The following is a 15,373-nucleotide window of genomic DNA, read 5'->3' as shown; positions in this document are numbered from 1 at the left end:
AATTATATGTGATCCGTGTGACAGACAAACCACAGTTTTACTGTAAATAGCTGGATTTTTAGCGCTGTAATATGGAAAGGACCTGGCTGTATTCTGCAGTGCCAACAAGCAAATGGCGCAGATAAACGGTGTTCTCTGGATTGCTTTTTAAGCAAATAATCAGGATTAAGATAAAAAAAAATTCCTGGCCCCTGATCCCTGGGCCTTTTTCTACAAATATCTGTAAAAGCACCAGCAGACAGAACTGGAATGGACCCTCTTGGTATGTGCACTGCAGTCTGCTATATACCCTGCCTGCCTGCCTAGCACTGATATCTCTGCAGCTGGATTAGTTCTCAGAAGGACTGTTAGTTAACATGGATATGTGTCTCTAATATAGTCTGGTATACCTACACTAACTAAAAACAAGCAAATCTCTCCTTAGCTCAGCAGCAGCTCTCCCTACACTGTCTGATTCCGGAGTGACTGTGACGAGCATGGTGGCACCAGGTCTCATATAGACCTGATGATGCTGCGCGGCCAGCCAATCACTGTAATGCCACAACCAACATGGCTGCGGTATTACAGTGTGTGGCAGACAATCCCTACATGTTGATTGGCATTCTAAAGAGTTCCAAACATGCAGGCAGGGGACCCGAGCTCCCGTCGAGCAACCCCAGAAATACTCGGCGAGTGCCGAGCATCTTGAGCAGTGAGATGCTCGGGCGAGCACTGAGCAGTAGCGAGCATGCTCACTCATCACTAGTTACCATGCTTCCATCTTACATCAGGGATACTACTGATTTATTAAGGAAACTTGAAGGTATAACTGTTGATGCTAATACCATCTTGGCATCAATAGATGTGGAAGCGTTATACAGTAACATACCTTATGAGGTATAAACATGCCTCAATCACACCCATTCTCAAAAAGCCCTCCCTTGTCCCATGCTGTGTGTCTAGCTATCACCCCATATCACTTCTTTTCTATGCCTCAAAACTACTGGAACAACACGTCCATCTTGAACTGTCCTCCCACCTCTCCTCTTGCTCCCTTTTTGACCACTTGCAATCTGGCTTCTGACCACAACACTCCACTGAAACTGCCCTGACTAATGTCACTAACGACCTACTAACTGCCAAATCCAAGCGACACTACTCTGTCCTCCTCCTACAGTACTTGTCCTCTGCTTTTGATACAGTGGACCATTCCCTATTACCTATTATTCTCTCATCTTTTGGCATCACTGACTTGGCCCTACCTCGGATCTCGTCATACCTGACAGACCAGACATTCAGCGTCTCCCACTCACACACCACCTCCTCACCTCGCCCTCTATCTGTTGGTGTCCCAAAAGCTTTAGTCCTAGGGCCCCTGCTCTTCTCCATTTACACCTCTGGCCTGGGGAAGCTCATAGTCTCACGGCTTCTAGTACTTCTAGTAGTATTGTACTTGTTTGTATTGTGTGTACCCCTTTTCACATGTAAAGTGCCATAGAATAAATGGTGCTATAATAATAATGAAGCCGGCCTTCAAGCTGTGGATTATTATCTTAGATCAAGAGCGATCCAGTGTGAGAAACACAACCTTTGCCGTGAATCTTCTGGAATTCATTCTGACCCACAACTACTTCCTCTTCAATGGGAAGTACTTCCACCAGATCAGGGGTACTGTGATGAGGAGCCCATGTTCCCCCTCGTATGCTAACATCTTCCTGGGCTGGTGGGAGGACTGGTAGGAGGAAATCATTGTCTTTGGAGAGGAAGAGAAATGGTGGTATAGTAAGATCTTGATGTGGGTCAGATTAATAGATGACTTTCTGATTTTGAGGACAGGGATGACAGATGACTTTGTAAAATTTGTCAGGCTCCTAAACATCAACAAGGTGGGGCTTTGGCTCACGTCAGAATCTGATTCCACCAGACTACCTTTTCTTGATCTAGTCATCATAAAAGACCATGGTGGATGTTTATAAACCCTTACCCATCGGAAGCCAACGGCCACAAATAGTCTTCTAAGATGGGACAGTCACCACCCGAAGGGGATACCTAAGGGCCAATTTTGTCGGATTAGAAGAAAGTGTTCTGATTTAACTGACTATTGCAGGCAATCCTCTGATCTAAAGCGAAGATTTACTCCACACATATACCCCACACATATCCTCAATTAGGCCTGTGACTATGCGGGGAACTGCAAGAGGAATTCTCTACTTCTGGGCCGAATAGAAAGAGAACAGCATCACAATACTGATAGGAACTTTTAACAACAAGAATTAACAAATCTTTAGGATCCCGAGAAAGCATTGGGATATCTTGTTGTTTGATCCTGATCTAAGAGGCATTATTCTAGCATCACGGAGCGTAACTTTTAGGAAAGGACAGTCAATCCGAGACCGCCTGGTCCATAGTCTATACCAAAAACTGCCTACCATGGGCATATTGTATGATTGGAAGATATGTGGCCTTTTTCGCTATGGTAACTGTAAAATGTGTGATTGGATGATTCCAGGCAAGATCTTCACCACTGCTTCCACAGGAAAAAACTTTTTTCTGCGTGATTTCTCTAATTGTAAGATGGAGAGTGTAGTTTACAAAGCCACCTGCACCTGCCCACTGGACTATGTGGGAAAGACATCGAGAGAATTTAGGCGAAGGGTAGGGGAGCATTTAGGTGATATACGGCATAAACTACACATACTGTTGGCGAGATACATTAATGGAATCCACCATGCAAGTATACATGAGGTTTCCTTCAGTGTGGTTGAACTATCAGGAAAGGGGGCCATGATAAGCAAATACTAAAAAAAGAAAGTGAATGGATTTTTAGACTTAAGAGTGTGTCACCAAAGGGATTAAACAAACAATTATCATTTGCCCCCTTTTTGTATGTTTTGGAGTGTCTCTCGAGCTATATGTGGGATTTCAGTACTGTTTTATTTATTACTTGCCATAATCTATGGGTTGTCCTTAATTTTGGATACCCGTATCATAATATATCATGTTACCATTAGAAACTCTTTCCCTCTCTCTGATATATTGAACTTTCATATTTTCCAGGCTAGTTATTTAATTTTGATATTTAATGATTTTGCATCAAATGAGGTTTTGGCATTTATTCTTAAATATATTCTTGTAAAGGCCCCTGTCAAAATCAAAATTTTTTTGAAGGATGATAACACCCCAATGGGCTACACTGGTTGAAGCGCATTGGGGCGTTATCTTGTCCTTTTGCGTTCCATGATGGTTGCTATAGTGCAATATGCTAGTCTTTACTAGAGCTCTGTACCGAAAATGACAGAACCGGAAGGGACGTGTATTTTCTATGCACTCCATTCCCTGGAACGCAGATGTCTGTTTGAGTGAGCGCTGACCGGATATGACAAGACTGGAAGTCGGATTATTTTTTATGCGGAGCATTGTGTGGAATGCATGACCATGTCTCTGGGACACGCGACTTCTGAGTGCATTCCAGCCTGGACCGCATTACAGGAGGACATGATATTGACTGATGGTGCTGAAATTGAGAGACCCAAGGGCACTGCCTGGGGTGGTCACATATACCTAAGGTCAGTAATCAGGGGGAGGTATCTATTAGAGATGAGCGTTGTTCTACTCGAACTGTTCGCCAATCTCAAATTCGAGCTGTTTTGGGCGGTGTTCGAGCCGGTCGGCGAACACGGACAATTTGAGAAAAATTCGGCTGTTCGAGGTTATGTTCGATAACTGTTCGTGCACCAAAATCATAACTGGATTTTTTCTCAGTAATGATGAAAATTAATGTTAATACGCAGTTTGAGTGTACAGCGGGGCGGGGGGAGGGGCAGGGGATGGATCTCTGCAGGAACAATGAAGATCTCCATTTTTTTTTCTCTTTCCCGCATTTGCAGTGGGGAGGTGCAATCTGTCAGCCTATCAGCAGCGCACACACGGAGCGAAGTGCTTTTTTTCACACAAGCAAGGGCATGTGTGATTGGCAGTGTATGTCACATGTCCTTGCCCTATAAGACCAAGCCATTTTCCCCGTCGCCACCATTTTCTCACTGCTGCAGCTGCGTGTTAGACGGCAACGCTGTTGCTGTGTGCGCTATACCTTGTTAATTTCAAGCCAATTTTCGCACAAATATACAGATAGCTTGGGAGTAGGGAATAGTTGTGATTGCAGTCCTTTTAAGGACTAGGTTACAGCATTTCCTACGACTTTTATCAGGCAGGTCTGTGCTCTTAAATAGATAGATTGTGGGAGTAAAGACTAATTGTAATTGGAGTCCTTTTCAGGACTAGGTTACATCAGTTCCTATCAGTTTTTGCCAGGCAGGTCTGTGCCAGTGCTGTGCAAGTTTTTTTCACAGCATTTGGCTGAATCTAGCAAAGCTAATCCTTTTTGGCCTATTGCAGAGTGTGTTAGTCAGTGGAGTAGCCTATCTGTGTTGCAAGATATACCACCTGTGTATAGAATACCAATTTTTTTACTGCACCTAGTGAAGTAAAATCTTTTGGGCATAGCATCATTCTATTAGTCCATCTATACTGACCTCCATCAGGTTGCAAACTGAATATAATTTTTTTCTGCATCTAGCTCTGAAAAAATATTTGGGCTTCTAGCGGTGTGTGGGACTTGGTCTATTAGTCCATCTATACTGACCTCCATCAGGTTGCAAATTAAAAATAATTTTTTTCTGCATCTAGCTCTGAAAAAATATTTGGGCTTCTAGCAGTGTGTGGGACTTGGTCTATTAGTCCATCTATACTGACCTCCATCAGGTTGCAAATTAAAAATAATTTTTTTCTTCATTTATCTCTGAAAAAATATTTGGGCTTCTAGCAGCGTGTGGGACTTGTTCTATTAGTCCATCTATACTGACCTCCATCAGGTTGCAAATTAAAAATAATTTTTTTCTGCATCTAGCTCTGAAAAAATATTTGGGCTTCTAGCAGTGTGTGGGACTTGGTCTATTAGTCCATCTATACTGACCTCCATCAGGTTGCAAATTGAATAAAAAAAATTTCTGCATCTAGCTCTGAAAAAATATTTGGGCTTCTAGCAGTGTGTGGGACTTGGTCTATTAGTCCATCTATACTGACCTCCATCAGGTTGCAAATTAAAAATAATTTTTTTCTGCATCTAACCCAGCCAATAGTTTTGGCCTAATACCACAGTTTGGCCACTCAGCTCTGCTCGGTTACCATCCATTGTTTTTTTGTGCAAACAACTCCAGAGTTGTGAATTAGTTAACCACCAAAATGAGTGGAAAAAGGCCTGCTGCTGGTGGAAAGGGGAATAGGCGTGTTGGGAAGGGGAAAAAAGGTTGTGTCCGTGGGGTAGGTGCAGAAGAAAGACCATCTTCCAGCCAAACTAAAATGTCTACTTCTTTTAGCGGACAATGTGATAAGATCCCTTTCTTACGGCCACGCCAATCGCTACAAATTCCAGATGAGGCACAAAAACAGCAGGTGCTTCAACGGATATCAAGTGCTCCTTTAAGTGGGCTCTCCTCCACATCAACTTCAACATCACAAATACTCCAGTCCTCAAAGGTGTCACCCAAATCGCACTTGCTTCCTCACAGCTCCCAAATCTCCAGCTGCCCGTCTGAGTATGAGGTAGAACAGATGGTTGAGTCTGCAGAGCTGTTTACTCATACTATAGCCTGGGAATCAGAGGTCGACTCCAGCGCTTCTGTGAATCCAGACGAGGAAATGATCTGCACTGATGCCCAGAATCTTTATGAGTCGGATCCAGGACCAGACGCAGAAGGTTCTGACCATAATGTAGACCCTCATTCCCAAACTGTAACTCCTGTTGGTGGAGACAATGAGGAAGACGATGATAAGACTCAAATACCTGATTGGAGCGACAACTTTAGTTTTTTGTCAGGGCACGAACAGGTTGGCTCTGAGGACGACGGGTGTGATAACGCACAGGGTGATGATGATGAGGTCGGAGATCCCACTTACTGTCAACCCACAGTCAGCCAAGAGATGAGGTCAGCAGAGGAGGTGGAGGAAGATGCTAGTGACGACGAGGTCAGGTTGCGCCTTCCTGGACAGAGACGTAGTACTGGAAGCACGTCAACAACTGCATCCTCAAACACAACTCTGCCTCTCACCACAAGTCGTGGTGGCTCTTCAGGTCGCATGGGTGCTAAGCCTTGCATAGCCTGGGCATTTTTTCAGATCGATAAAGATGACCCAACTCGTGTTATCTGTAACATTTGTCAGCAAAAGCTAAGTAGAGGCCAAAAAATACATAGTTTGAGTACTTCATGCATGAACCGGCACATGGACATGAAGCATAAGTTGCAGTGGGAAGCTCAGTGTGCTACAATGCGGTCTAGCCGGCCGGGCCAACCACCGTCTGCCATATCTTGTGCATCCGCGGCCTCTTCATCCTCTGTGACTGGGGGGACAGCAGTCACACCTGTTTTGGGGCGCAGACCTGCCACCTCTTTACCCGCAACAGCCAGCGTGATTGGCAGGTCATCATTTTCTTTGGAGGTGGTAACACTAGCTGGTCTTGAGCACTGTCCGACATCGATAGCACCACCTTTGGATCAAGGCAACCTAACATGTCCGCCTGCATCTTCCTCACAGACCGGCAGTTTGCTGGGGACACCCTTATCAACCCCATCTAAGCACAATAGCCAGCCCTCGGTCCCTCAGATGTGGACAAGTAAAAGACCATTTCCTCCTAGCCATGAGAAAGCTAAGAGGTTGAATTTCACCATCTGCAAGCTCTTGGCTACAGAAATGCTGCCTTTCCGCCTGGTGGACACAGAGGATTTTCGAGACCTTATGTCCGTCGCAGTGCCCCAGTACCAGATGCCCAGTCGGCACTACTTCTCAAAGAAAGGTGTGCCTGCGCTCCACCAGCATGTCGCACACAACATCACCGCTTCTTTGAGAAACTCTGTGTGTGACAGGGTGCATTTCACCACAGACACTTGGACGAGTAGGCATGGACAGGGGCGTTACATGTCGCTGACTGGGCACTGGGAAACTATGGTGACAGCAGGACAAGGGGCTGCTGTCCAAGTCTTGCCGTCCCCACGAGTTGTGCGTCAATCCTCTTTATGTCAAAGTTCCTCCACTGCTTCTGCCTCCTCAACCTCCTCTCGGTCTTCCACCTGCACCCAAAGCCTGTCTGGTCATGCCACAAGCTTTCTAACTGCGCAGAAGGGATCCTGCACACCTCCTTACTATGCTGGCAGTAGGGCTCAACGTCATCAGGCGGTTTTTACATTGAAATGTCTGGGAAATGTGAGTCACACAGCTGAGGAGTTGTGGTCAGCTCTGGAGAACCAATTTCATGAATGGTTGTCTCCACTGGACCTGAAACCAGGGAAGGCCGTGTGCGACAATGCTGCAAACCTGGGTGCGGCCCTTCGCCGGGGCAATGTCACACACGTGCCTTGTATGGCTCACGTGTTGAACCTGGTTGTCCAGCAATTTTTAGCCCACTATCCCAGACTAGATGGCCTTCTGCAGAGGGCACGGTCGCTGTGTGCTCACTTCCGCCGTTCGCATCCCGCAGCTCAGCGACTTACATCTCTACAGAAGTCGTTGGGCCTGCCACTTCACCGGCTAAAATGCGATGTGCCTACCCGGTGGAATTCAACTCTGCACATGTTGCAGCGACTGTGGCAGCACCGACAAGCCCTGGTGCAATACGTTCTGACGTATAGCCTGGGCCAACGAGATTCAGAGGTGGGGCAAATCACGCTGGAGGAGTGGTCTCAGATCAGGGACCTATGCACCCTTCTGCACAGTTTTGAAATGGCGACGAAGATGTTTAGTGCTGACGATGCCATTATCAGCATGACTATTCCGGTGATTTACATGCTGGAGCACATGTTAAACAGAATTCGGAGTCAGGTGGTGGCACAAGAGGAGGTGGAGGAAGTAGAGGAGGAGGAGTTGTATGCGGAAGGGCTAACATCTGCAAGGTCCAGACGGTCGGCAGCACCAAGGCGGCAGGCATGTGAGGGTGGGGGAGATGGTTTAACCAGGGCGCATGGTAGCAGCCAAACTAGTGAGGAAGGTGCAGGAGCCCAGGAAGAAGTGGAGGACGAACTGATGGAAGACTAATCAGATGAGGGAGACCTTGATCACATTTCTGTTGTGCGAGGTTGGGGGGAGAGGACAGAGGAAGGAAGCATGATTGTTACCTCGCCACCAACACAACAGGGACTTGGTGCTCCTGGATGCGCAACACACATGAGTGCCTTCTTGATGCACTACCTGCAACATGACCCTCGAATTGTGAGAATTAGAAATAATCCTGACTACTGGGTTGCCACACTGTTAGATCCCCGGTACAAAAGTAAATTTGCAGAAATTATTCCTGCCATAGAAAGGGATGCACGCATGCAGGAGTATCAGCAGAGACTGTTGCAGAATCTTACATGTGCTTTTCCACAAAATACCAGTGGTGCACGTAGTGAATCTCACAGTTCCAACTTGCCAACCGTGGGACCGTCAAGTGTTCAGCACTCAAACCGTAACAGAACCACAGTATCTGCTGGTAACATCAATTTTGCGGAATCATTTCACCACTTTTTTAGCCCATCCTTTGCAAGGCCACAGGAGACAAGAAGTCTGACACATAGTCAACGCCTAGAGACGATGGTACAGGAGTATCTCCAAGTAAACATTGAAGCCACGACTGTGTCACTGGACCCTTGCTCTTTTTGGGCTTCCAATCTGGATAAATGGCCGGAGCTAGCCACTTACGCCTTGGAGATCTTGTCATGCCCCGCAGCCAGCGTTCTGTCTGAACGTGTGTTCAGCGCTGCTGGTGGTGTGCTGACAGATAAGCGCACGCGGCTCTCCACTGATAATTTAGACAGACTCACGTTCATAAAGATGAACAAATCATGGATCCGAAACGACTTTTCTACCCCTGTGTCATCCTGGGGAGAGTAAAAGCTTGATGATTGGTTAAAATCACCCTACCAACCGTTTTAAGCTTTCAAATTACTAATCATGTTTATCTGTATCTTGACTGGAAAATAATTTGGGCTTTGTAGCAGTGTGCAGCACTGATCCTATTAGGCCATCTATAATAAGCTTCACCAGATTTAAAATTAAAAATAATTTTTAGCTGCATCTAGCCCGGAAAATAATTTTGGGGCTCCGAGATGCGCAAGACACATAAGTGCCTTCTTGCTGCACTACCTGCAGCATGACCCTCATATTGTCAGAATTCGAAGTAATCATGACTACTGGGTTGCCACACTCTTAGATCCCCCAAACTTTTCGATCAACCTTTTCATTTTAATAAAGACCAAAAAAATGGTCATTTTTGAAATTATAAGCATTAGCAGGTTGTTAGAAACTGAAATCAAACAGTTTTCAACTCAAAACTTTATTCTAGGTGATGTTACATTTTCACATAGGACCCCTTGTTCGAAAGGAGCTTCTGAACTCTCTCGTCCATTGAATTTGTCAGGTTTTGGATGGTTTCTGCTTCAATTGTTTTGCATGAGGACAGAATACCCTCCCAGAGCTGTTGCTTAGATGTGAACTGCCTCCCGCCATCATAGACACTCCTTTTAATGATGCTCCAAAGGTTCTGAATGGGGTAGAGGTCAGGGGAGCATGGGGGTCACACCATAAGTTTGTCCCCTTTTATGCCCATATCAGCCAGAGATGCAGATGTTTTATGTGCAGCATGAGATGGTGCATTATCATGCAGAAAAATGATCTTGCTGTGAAATACACAGTTCTTCTTCTTGAACCATGGCAGGAAGTGCTGTTTGAGAAAATCCACATACATTATGGAGTTCATCTTTAGCGCCTTCAGGGATCCTAAAGGGGCCGACAATCTCTCTCCCCATGATTCCAGCCCAAAACATTACTCCACCTCCTCCTTGTTGGCGCTGTAGCCGTGTTTGCGTGGGGTGTCCATCAACCAGCCATCCTCCACTCCATTCATCTGGACCATCGAGCGCTGCACGGCACTCATCCGTGAACAAAACAGTTTTGAAATCAGTCTTCATGTAATGTTTGGCCCACTGGAGCCGTTTCTGCTTGTGTGAAGTGGATAGAGGAGGTCGACAGGATGGCGTATGCACAGCTGCAAACCTCTGAAGGACCCTGCATCTTGTTGTTCGGGGGACGTTGGAGGCACAAGCAGCTTCAAAAACTTGTCTGCTGCTATGACAAGGCTTTTTTGCCGCTGCTCTTTCAACCTGACGTAATTGCCTGTAGGAAAGAGTCCTCAATTTGCCCTTATCAGCACGCACACGTGTGTACTGTGAATCAGCTACATACTTCTTGATTGCCAAGACACTTCATCCTGATCATCGCACAATGTTGATTGTAGTCATGCCTTGACCTAAACACTCCACAATTTGTTGCTTCTCAGCAGCCGACACATCCTTTTTCTTTCCCATTTTGGCAGAAAATGTAGGCTGCTTAATAATGTGAGAGAGCCTTCTTAAGTAATCTTGCCTTTCATTGGACACACCTGCCAAACTAATTAGCACAGGTGTCTGCAATTGCTTACAGTGATATAAAGAGCCCTGACACACATCACCATCAATGAGTTTAACTGACAAACAAACAAATTCTTCCCTTATCACTCCTAAACACTTTTTGCATAATAATTTGGAACGCGGTGTACATGTGCTTTTCCACAAAACACCAGTGGTTCACGTAGTGAATCTTACAGTTCTAACTTGCCAACCGTGGTCTGTATGGAATTGTTCAATAAAGGGCCCAAAATTAAGATAACATAGATGGGAGAGGTCTCTATGAATAGGAATTCCTAAGTATTTGATACCCTGTGAGGGCCAGGCAAAGGGAAAGTTGGACTGGATGGAATCCTATATGGATTTAGGGAGGGAGACATCGAGGGCCTCAGACTTCGCTGCATTGATTTTAAAATTTTACCATGTAACAAAGTGATCTATTTCAGCCATAACAGCAGGGATGGATATATGTGATTGAGTGATATATACTAGGACATCATCAGCAAATAGAGAGCACTTGTACTCGGTGCCTCCCACCTCAATCCACCTAATATTGGGGTTATGGCGAATTGATGAGAGCAGGTGCTCCGTCACTAGGATGTATAAGAGAGGGGACAGAGGACATCCCTGCCTTGTCCCATTGGTGATTGTGAAAGGTGATGAAAATGTTCTGACGCACCCCCTGGGCCTTGGGACACCCGGAGCCGGACCCTTTTTGGTGGATGCTGGTGGTTGTAGTCTTCGTGGCGGCGATCCGGTTCCGTGGCTCAGGGCGGTCAAACCAGTGGCGGAACTATTTATGTGGTTTTGATGTTTAAATGTCCGACTACGCCACCCGTGGATTGCGGTCAGAGTGAACCGCCGCTACAGGGCAGACCGCTAAGGCTGGTGTTGTGGGTGCAGCAGAGCGTAGCATAACTCCCCACGGGAGGAGTATAGCCTCAGGGCAGTGTATGCGGAGGATGGGGGTGATGGTGCAGGGCAGCAGCAGTAACGACACGGAGTCAGTGATGCAGTTCAGGGCCTTTACTCACAGTTCTTATTATCCAGACCACGTCTGCAGGTAACGGCTGCCCACGTCGTACTGTGCTCACCAGGTGAGGGGCTCAGACAACTCCCAGATAACTTTGGAGCGCTTCACAGGACCCCCTTTGTGTGTCCTTTGTCTGGCCTTTCTTACCAACACTTCTGTCCGGCTGCCTCGGGCCTCCTCTTGGTAAACTTGGCGCCAGTTTCCCTGACCCTATGTGGTGCCTTCCTAGCGGGTGGAGCAAGGGGCTGCGCCACATAAAATGTCAGAGCCTCCGGTTTCTAGCTGAGGGTCGTTTCCTGCCTCCACTAGTTCGGGGACCGGTCTCCCCCTTTGGCCTGACCCCTCCACGCAGGTGGATTCGGGCGTGCGGTGGCGACTCGCCCGTCCGCACCCCTGGGATCCCTTCATTCCTCGTTCCTGGAGCCTTCTCCGCTCCTCTTCCTTCCTTCTCCCTCTTGCAGGCCTGGGCCTCTGTTACTAGGCCCGCCTCCGGAGCAGAGCTCATGCAGAGCCCCTGCTCCCTGCCACTTCTGCTCAGACTTCTCTGCACTGAACTAAGATGGTGCCCACCTTTTATACTCCCTTCTCAATGCACCCAGGAACTGCTTCCTCCCTGCTCCTGCACTGCAGGGTTCCCCTTCCTCAGTGTTCCCTCCCCCCACTCCAGCCAGGGACAGGGACTGTCGTGCCCATCTCAGGGGCATATTGGTCGCCCTGCCCCACGGCAATGTGGTGTAATGCATGCAGGTGTCGGGTCCTGATCCACACTCCATCCTTATCTGAGAGTGAGATATCACACCTCTGGGTGAGGTGCAATACGTCTGTAGCAACCGAGCCCTCGGTGCTACAGTTCCATTTATCTTCAGCCTAGGTGACGTATTGTGATACAGGGCCGTGATTTTGGCTATAAAAGGGTCCCCTAGACCCCTACCCCAAGCTTTTTAAGAGAATCATATATGGCGTGCCAGGAGACTCTATGGAATGCTTTCTCAGCATCCAACGAGAGTATCTACTTACAAATTTTTAACTGCATCTAGCCCAGGAAATACTTTGTGCCTAGTAGCAGTGTCTGCTAGTCAGCGGATTATCCCGGCTGTTAAGCAAGCTACACCACCTGTAGTTTGGACACTTAATTTTTTCAAAGGAAATGCTTCGGGACCACGGGATACTTAGTGAAGAGCATCAGGAGGCACCCCAAGGCATAGGGGCTGGGACTGGCACTAGGATGCCTTGCGGTGGACAGCCGAGCTCGATCCTTATAAAAGCTTTTTAACTGCAGCAGCTTTAGTGGACGCTACTGGAGCTGGAATTACGCGGCTGCTGGCATGAGACTTGCCCTCCAATAGATCCTTGTAAATGGATTTAAAGTGTATTCATTCAAATTAGAGGGACAATTTAAATTAAAAAGCTTAGAGCTGCCTCCACCACAGGGGGGCTCTCTCGACCCACCAGCGGACAGGCACCAGTATTGGGAGAGGGGGGCTGGCCGTCAGGGTTCACCGCGGCTCTGGCACAAACCCGGCGACACGGAGGTGGCACGGGCAGGAGCGGACTGGCCGTCTCGGCTTCTCACTTTTTGGATTTTAGAAGGGCATGACATGCCTATATCTGTGTCTCCCCCTCCTTTTACTCCTCCACCTCTTTTCTTTTCGCATGACTATATGTACTTGTCACTTTTCCATGTGTTAGTTGTGTCTTCTGAGCAGTTTGTCAGCTTTTGGACACCTTTGAAGGTGTTTTCTATGTGTTTCTATGTGTTTTTGTTTGCCTGCCATTGGTTTTAACGGTGTTCGAAGGTGTTCGACGAACAGTTCGACGAACAGTTCGGCGAACACACGGGTGTTCGACGAACCGAACCGAACTCGAACACTACGGGGGTGGCTCAACACTAGTTGGGTGCATGTGATGGAGCATTGTCCTGCATGAAAATCATGTTTTTCTTGAACAATACCGACTTCTCCCTGTACCACTGCTTGAAGAAGTTGTCTTCCAGAAACTGGCCGTAGGTCTGGGAGTTGAGCTTCACTCCATCCTCAACCCGAAAAGGTCCCGCAAGTTCATCTTTGATGATACCAGCCCATACCAGTACCCCACCTCCACCTTGCTGGCGTCTGAGTCGGAGTGGAGCCCTCTGCCCTTTACTGATCCAGCCTCTGGCCCATCCATCTGGCCTATCAAGAGTCACTCTCATTTCATCAGTCCATAAAACCTTTGAAAAATCAGTCTTAAGATATTTCTTGACCCATTCTTGACGTTTTATCTTATGTTTCTTGTTCAAAGGTGGTCGTTTTTCAGCCTTCCTTACCTTGGCCATGTCCCTGAGTATCGCACACCTTGTGCTTTTTGATACTCCAGTAACGTTGCAGCCCTGAAATATGGCAAAACTGGTGGCGAATGGCATCTTGGCAGCTTCACACTTGATTTTCCTCAATTCATGGGCAGTTATTTTGCGCCTTTTTTGGCCAACACGCTTCTTGCGACCCTGTTGGCTATTTGCTATAAAACACTTGATTGTTCGGTGATCACGCTTGAAAAGTTTGGAAATTTCAAGACTGCTGCATCCCTCTGAAAGACATCTCACAATTTTGGACTTTTCAGAGCCCGTCAAATCTCTCTTCTGACCCATTTTGCCAAAGGAAAGGAAGTTGCCTAATAATTAAGCACACCTTATATAGGGTGTTGATGTCATTAGTCAACACCCCTCCTTATTACAGAGATGCACATCACCAGATTTACTTAATTGGTAGTTGGCTCTCAAGCCTATGCAGCTTGGAGTAGGACAACATGTATAAAAAGTATCATGTGATCAAAATACTCATTTGCCTAATAATTCTGCACACAGTGTATATTCATATCAAGATAAGTTTCCATTTAATGCATTATTATTGTTATGCCGTATATTCATTGTCTGCATATGACTGTTATGCAACAAACGATATAGTCCTAGGTCTAACCAGGGCAAGTCAGGGAAAGCCGCCGTGGAGCGTGGGTGCCATATCGCCTGCTTTAACTAGGGTGCCAACCTCCACTGCAAGGCTGGTTATCAGCATATAGGTTCTTTGACTTAGGGTCCTGTTAGTCAAGATATTTATACTGTGTCTAGTCTCTATCATAAGAGCCTAGTGGGAAACTTGTCTTTTCAGTTTTTATATGCACTGTATTACTTTATGCACTTTTGTCACTTAATTAGCTCGGTACACTGAGAGATATGAACCAACATCATATGGGACTCCGTTTAAATCTCAATTTTTCTGGCTATATATAGGAGGTAGTAGGGTGGTGGCCTTACGTACAAATGGTGGGGAATCCTGAGGGCTTGGGTGTTATTGACACAACCCCTAACTTGGACCCTATTCACTACCCTATACACACCCTTTTTTGAGGGGGGGTGGTTTGGTGATTCATGAGTGTACTTGATCTGTTCACACTTGGGTTATTTGTTTGTTCCCGCTTTTTAATATTATCAATAATACAATTTTGTTGTTTTTTGGAGGCTATATGTTAGCCATGTTTGTTCTCCTCAAAACGGTTTAAATCTAATTAATTTAACTTCCAAGCTGATAAACTCAATAATTGGCTGCAGTGCTGTTAACGTGACGAAGGTGCTGCAGACAATAACCGACAATAGGAACAGAGGCGGAGACTCGGCACTGGACCTGAGGAGGGTGAGTACAGTTCAGTACAAACTTCAAATGGGAGATGGGTATTCCAAAACCAGGAAACTCCTTTATGCTTTGATTCAGGGACTGTGGGCATCTTTTTACCCTGCGTGATTAAACAAAATCAAATGATTTCCACTTTCCTATGTCAATACAGCTATTCTACATGTCATCATCACAATCATTACTGTTTGCTCTGCCCTCCACTAATTACATTGCACTTTGTCAAT

General features: G+C 46.5%; 1 protein-coding gene across 2 annotated transcripts in view; it reads left to right on the top strand.

Moving 5' to 3' along the window:
- LOC141225086 (mycolipanoate synthase-like) overlaps positions 1-15,373 on the top strand; it is a 121,292-nt gene that overhangs the window by 95,368 nt on the left and 10,551 nt on the right. The gene's annotated exons all lie outside the window — the stretch shown is intronic.

The sequence above is a fragment of the Phyllobates terribilis genome, unplaced genomic scaffold (genome assembly GCF_046119375.1).
Source record: "Phyllobates terribilis strain yellow unplaced genomic scaffold, ASM4611937v1 Scaffold_402__1_contigs__length_1722832, whole genome shotgun sequence".
NCBI classification, from domain to species: domain Eukaryota; kingdom Metazoa; phylum Chordata; class Amphibia; order Anura; family Dendrobatidae; genus Phyllobates; species Phyllobates terribilis.
The sequence above is the reverse complement of the archived record's forward strand: the minus strand, read 5'-3'. Positions and strand labels throughout refer to the sequence as shown.